This window comes from Talpa occidentalis, unplaced genomic scaffold (genome assembly GCF_014898055.3).
Source record: "Talpa occidentalis isolate TD23 unplaced genomic scaffold, MPIMG_talOcc4v2.1 talOcc4.13, whole genome shotgun sequence".
NCBI classification, from domain to species: domain Eukaryota; kingdom Metazoa; phylum Chordata; class Mammalia; order Eulipotyphla; family Talpidae; genus Talpa; species Talpa occidentalis.
In genome coordinates this window covers 62045232-62051231 of record NW_023601322.1, presented here as the reverse complement: position 1 = coordinate 62051231, position 6000 = coordinate 62045232, and the positions used below count along the sequence as shown (strand labels likewise).

At 49.1% G+C, this 6000-nt stretch overlaps 1 protein-coding gene across 10 annotated transcripts in view; it reads right to left on the bottom strand.

Annotated features, from left to right (window-relative positions):
• The window catches only part of PPP2R2B (protein phosphatase 2 regulatory subunit Bbeta), a 325271-nt gene that overhangs the window by 19010 nt on the left and 300261 nt on the right, over window positions 1–6000 (bottom strand). The window lies entirely within an intron of this gene.

Sequence of the window (6000 nt, the reverse complement as noted above, 5' to 3'; positions counted from 1 at the left end):
GGAGGATGTGGGGAAAGGGTGAGGAGGGAGGGCTCGGGAAGGTCAGGGTTGGGAGAAGGGTGTGGGAGAGGAGAGGGGAAGGGGCAGTGAGAAGGGAGGCTTTGGGGAGGGAAGGGCTGTGTGTGTGTGGGGGGCTATGGGAAGTGGAGGGTTGGGGGAAGAGAGGGGTGAGGGGGGTTGGGAGGAACTGGGGAGGGAAGGGTAAAGGGAGAAAGTGAGGGGACAGGGGAGTAGGGGTGGTCGGGAGGGTCTGGAGGGAGAGAGAGCTGGGAGGCTCAGGGGAGGAGGGAAGTGGGTAGGGTGTAGGGGAGAGGCGGAGTGGGGAGAGGCAGGTTCTGGGGAGAGAAGGTTTAGAGGGAGTGGGTTGGGGGGGCTAGAGGAGGCAGGGTGGAGGGCTTGGGGAGGGCAGAGGGGAGGGGGAAAGGGAGGGGTGGGGCGTGAGGGCTTGAAGAGGGAGGTGAGGGAGAGGGGAGGGTGGAGTGGAGAGATGGGAGGGTGGGGAGCAGAGGGCTTGGGAGCGGCAGGTTGAGGGAAGAGGGGAAAGGGGGGGCCAGAGGGGAGAGCAGGCAGGGAAGGGAAGTGCCGGAGGAGGAGGAGAGGAGCTCACCTCTGAAGCTGCTGTTCCCCACACCTTCATCACTGCTCCACTCCCTGCTACCCTGAGGGGAGTGCCCTGGGCTGGAGACGCTGCATTTGTGCGTCAGGGGGCATTTGTGAGGTGGGAAAGCCCTACTCAATCATTATTGCTTAGGTCAAAAATATTTTTGATGCTAAGCACGCGGAAGGCAAATAATTCATTAATGTATCTGACTTTAGTTAGAGTCGAGCAACAAATTTTATTGAAAATTTGTGAGCAAGCTGCTAGTGTGAGGGAAACCAAAACGGTACCTCGAGCAGCTCACATCCTAGTGAAAACAAACGCATGGATCGTCACAGAATATCTAAGAACGATAGTGGCCGGGAGCCAATGCCAAATGGACAGGTCAGAGCAAGCGCAAGGCAGAGGAGAGATGAGGCAGAGGAATCAAGCAGAATGTCTGTCAAGGAGGAAGGAATGATCGGGCAATGTGCAGAAATGGGACTTACTGAGAGAGACTCTACCTACCTCCAGCTTGAACCAAAGTTCAAGATTAAGGAGGAAAACCAAGCTTATGATGGGCTTCAGGACACACTCAAGGATTGTGCCTTTATTCCCATCCCTGGAAACCGCTGGTGGCATCCATCAGGGGACTGAGAAAGATAACAAGGGCCGGATGGGCAGCAGCTGGAAACTACACAGAGACACTGTATCCATGATTTACAGATGCGGCTAGAGCACAGAGAAGTCAAGCCACTTGCCGGAGGTCACACAGCTAGCAATGGACAAGTCTGAACTTAGAGCCCAGACAGTCTGGCTGCAAAGTCCCACATTAAACCCCCTGATGCAATGGGTATAAAGACTTTATGGCCACACAAAACTTGTACATGAATATTCATAGCGTTATGATTCATAATAGATTAAAGTGGACACAGCTCAAATGTCCATCAACTGCTAATCATTTTGACCCACAGTAATGACAGTTGAGTGAGGCAATTCGACCTATTATGTGTTGGGTCACAAATTTAGGCTGAGCCAAACACCAGCTCAGGGTGCAGACTTACCCCCCCAGGCCGCCTCTTTGCTGCAGGCTCAGTGCACGCACATTGAGGATGAGTTGTCTTTCAGACCCCCCTGAATTAAAACCTCAAACCAAACCAAAATACTGCTTTTCATAACTTAAGAACACAAGAGAACTGATAAATGTCAGTTATCATTCAAAACTGTCCGTTTTAGGGTTGACCATGCAGTTAACCTAGGAAGGTTTGGGGAAGCCCTGACATGAAGAAGTAACCTTCCTTAATCTGGGGTTCTTTACCACCACATGACTGAGTTTGGGACCAAGCCCTTTGTTGTGAGGGTTTAACAACAGCCCTTGTCTCTGTCACCAAACCCCCAGCCCCCATGTGGCTCTAATATTGGCAAATACCCCCCAAGGGCATGGCTGTCCCCAGGAGAACCACTGCATTGATCCTGCTTTCAAATCTTATGGGGTCACACCTTCTCTTCCCTCTCTTGATTTTGTATTTATATTAAAAAAATAAATATATTTTTAGCAGATTGCTTGCAGCCCTTGTTTCTCTAGTACTGGGTTCCTCAGGGCACACTTGGAGTTACTATCTACAGTCCAAAGCCACTGACACTTCCGTTCAAGCCCTACAGGCTATTTCAGGTGCCCTGTGCAGACCTGGCTTATGTGATGACCCGTAGTGCCATGAATACTCCCCGCGCTGCTGAGAGTATCTTGCGTGTGATGTTCTGCTTCACACGTGAGAGGGCGCAGAGGGCTGGCTAAATGAGTAAGGCCCAAAGCCCGGGAAAGAGATGAAATCACGAATAATTGAGAAGAGGTGTTAAGAAGACAACTGACTTCAGAGAAACCTAAAACTGAAACCACAATCATGACAATGCGGGTGAAAGCAGAAAGGGAGCAAGAACTCTGGAGGAGAGGGAGCTGGCAGGGTGGCCACAGGGAAGGCTGAGTGAGCCTGCAGGGGCTCCTTTCTCTGGACCTCACACCCGGCACTGCAGAGGGGCTCCTGCCCATGTGGAAGGCTAGGAGGGCTCTCCAGGCTACATCTGAGCCTGCTTCCTCCCCCTCCCACCCCCCATGGTGCCAGAGGTTCCCAGCTCAGCAGGCCTGGGTGCAAACCTCAGCTTTGTTGCTTACACATTATAAAGACTGGACAAAGTCCTTTCCCACCCCATTTCTCCTCAAATGGAGGGGATGAGTGCCTGCCTTTGAGGGTGGTTATGGGCCCAGATCAGAGCTTGCATGCCAGAGCTTGTCTGCACCCAGAGCAACCAGGCAGGCAGCAGCTGCGCAGTAGCGGCCCCTGTTTATGGCAACTTGGGGTGAAATGAACCCCTGAGCCCGAGCTATTCTTCTCTGTGGGCCAGCTCTCAAGAGCCACCAGTTCTCACACTGATTTCTAGTTCTCACTGGACACAGCACAGACACACGAGAGTTCAGCCCATCCTGGTACATGTGTCTTTCTTTGGGTGCCGAATAAAGTCACCACCGCCCCGCTCGATGACCAGGGCAGATGAGGGAGTAAGGAAAGTCGGGCGGTGGGGTGGTGTGGGGGGGGATTCAAAGGTCTGTTCATGATGAAAAAGGAACAGACTCAGAATCACACACAGGGTTTCAATTGCTCACTTGTGCTGACATTTCTTCTGCGGAGCAGCACAGCTGGCACGCTCTTCCGTTTGGAGACATGGCTGACAATTTCCCTGTAATGGGGACACAACTGGCAATTTTCCGACAGAGTGAGGCAGATGGCAATTTTCCTACAGAGAGATGCAGGCAACAGTTCTGCCCTTGGAGAAAAAAGCCTCGCCGTCAATTGAGATGCAGCCAGTAATTTTTACTATACAGAAGACACATCCAATAATTTTGTCCAATGAGAGAAATGGCCAGCCATTTTCCCACAGAGGGAAGGACTCTCACAGACTGATAATGCTGGCTCTTATCCAGCTGAGGACAGTGAGAGAAGTTTAAGATTTAATTAGTGGCTACTATACTACATGAGTCTGGAAACGGCCTTCCAATGTACACTCGAGATAGGGAACTTAGATTATATTGATACTCAGAAGACTCTGGATTGGGGAACAATGAAGCCTAGTTGCTCAATCTTTGCAGTGTGCTTTTCATACAGCCCTATATTAATTCTACAAGCAAATGTCCAACAACGAACACTGGAGCCACACAATGCATGGAGGCATGGAGAATGAGCAATTAATCTGGCCCTGACTATTATCTGTTTTCAAAATACATCTGCATATATTACACAGATCATCCATCACTTATGATCAGGTGAAGTCCCGATAAACTCATGGTAAGTTAAAAATATTTTAAGGGCCTCCCTGGTGGTGCAAGGGGTTAAGCATAGCACTGTGAAGCTATCGGCAGCCACTGCAGCACAAGTTTGATCCCCTGCCAGGGAGGTGACCCACATGGTGCAGCAAACCTCTCCTGTTGTTCCCACTGCTCCCCTCAGCAGTGTATTTCAGTCAGTCTGCCTGTTCTGCTCCCCACTCTGTCTCCGGTGAATCCTCTCACCTCCCACACCTCTGGCCTGTACCCCAGTTCTTGTATGTGTAAATAAATCTTTAAAAAAATAATAAAAATATTTTAAGTTGTAAGTGCATTTAACACACCTAATCTGCTGAACCCATTTCTGCCTCAAATGTGCTCAGGCACTGGCATTAGCCTGCCATTGGGCAAATCATCTAGCACAAAGGCTATTTGTGATAAATGTTGACCACCTCAAACACAGATGGGCATTTGTAGACGTGATGGAGGCGTTAGCACAAAATCTAAAAATGCAGGCAGCCAAGTACATTTCAATATTGGTTGTTTATCCTCCTGCCCAGGGGCTGACTGGGAGCCCTGACTTGCTGTGCCCCACCCCACCCCAATCATGGCAGAGTGGACAGCACAGACCGATAGCCCAGGATCAAAAGAAAAAATTCTAAGTATGGTTTCTACTGACTATGTATAGCTTTTGCACCATTGTAAAGTCAAAAATCCTAAGTCCAACCATCAATTGGTAACTATGCAGTTCACAAGTTTCTCCTTCAGTTGTCATTCAAGGTTAAGAAACTGTAAGTCTAAAACTTTTTTTCAGACAGATAAAACTGGCCAAAGATCCACAGTGCGGAGAAGGGATGAGACTATTTTGTGGGGGCTGCTGTGGCAAGACCTGCTAAGCAAAGCCCTGCTAACCAGCTGAACGCCAGATGAGCAATAAGGCCCGGGGCGAGCAGAGGACAGCAGACCTCTGCTGGAAGGAGCCAGAGAGTAAATGTTTCAGGCCTGGGGGGGCATCAGTCCTGTCACTACTACTCAAGTCTGCTTTTGTGCTGCGAAGGCCGCAAGGACAATATGTAAACAGATGAGCTTTGCTTACATGTAAGCAATAGGTAAACAGATGAGCACGTGTTTCCATAAAGCTCTATTGACAGTCACTGTCAACAGAAATTTTGCTCTTCTAACATTTTTATGCATCACGAAACAGTATTATTCTTTTGATTTTTGTTCAATCATTTAAAAAACATTCTTTTCTAGAGTTGGGCAAAAACACACAGCTAGTGGCCCCATTTTGGCCCATCTTGGCTAACCATTCATGATGAAGTTGGGGGGTCAGTGGGTACCTCCTCTCTAGAAAGGGGGATCAGCATGAAGTGATAAAGACAATGTTGGGGGACCGTGGGGCATGAGGACTAGAGGCGGAGTGATCAGGTAGAAAAGCTGGGAGGTGAGCTTGTTGCTCAGAGAGCTGCAAACTGCGTTCAGTAGGCCTCAGAGGCTAGTACAGGAGAAGGTCATGGACATAGGAGTCAGACATATTCAGCCTTAGGACCTGGTTCCACTATTTATAGGCTGAAATGTCTTTTGTCAATTTTCTATACCTAAGATTCAGCTTCATTACCCTGAAAGTGCAGCCATCAATTCCCATTTTACATGGCTATGAGAATCCAAGGAGATAAAAGCAGATAGAACATCGCATGCAGTGCCTGGCACGGGGTCAGGAGTCAACCAAGCCAAAACAATAGCATCAATCCCATTCAACCCAGCATGCACTGAGCGCCTGAAAGCATCAGGTGCTTGGACAGGCTCTGGGGTTGTCAGAATGAGCAAGCCAGATAAGGGCCAGGTTCCTTGGTACTTCCTTCCATAAAGAGTGGGCCTACTTTCTTATCACTGGGGATTAATTGTTTTTCTTTTTTTAAAATATATTTAATACATCATCCTTCCTTTTTGTGCAATGTATGATTTCCCTGTGAAATTCCCACCACCAATTCACCTGTGCACCATCACCATAGTTCATTCTGCTGTTCCACCCCTGTCCTGATCCCTCTCCCTCCGCCTCCCCTACAGAATGTCTCTGGTCTATGGTTGCCTGTTCCAGCAATTCCAC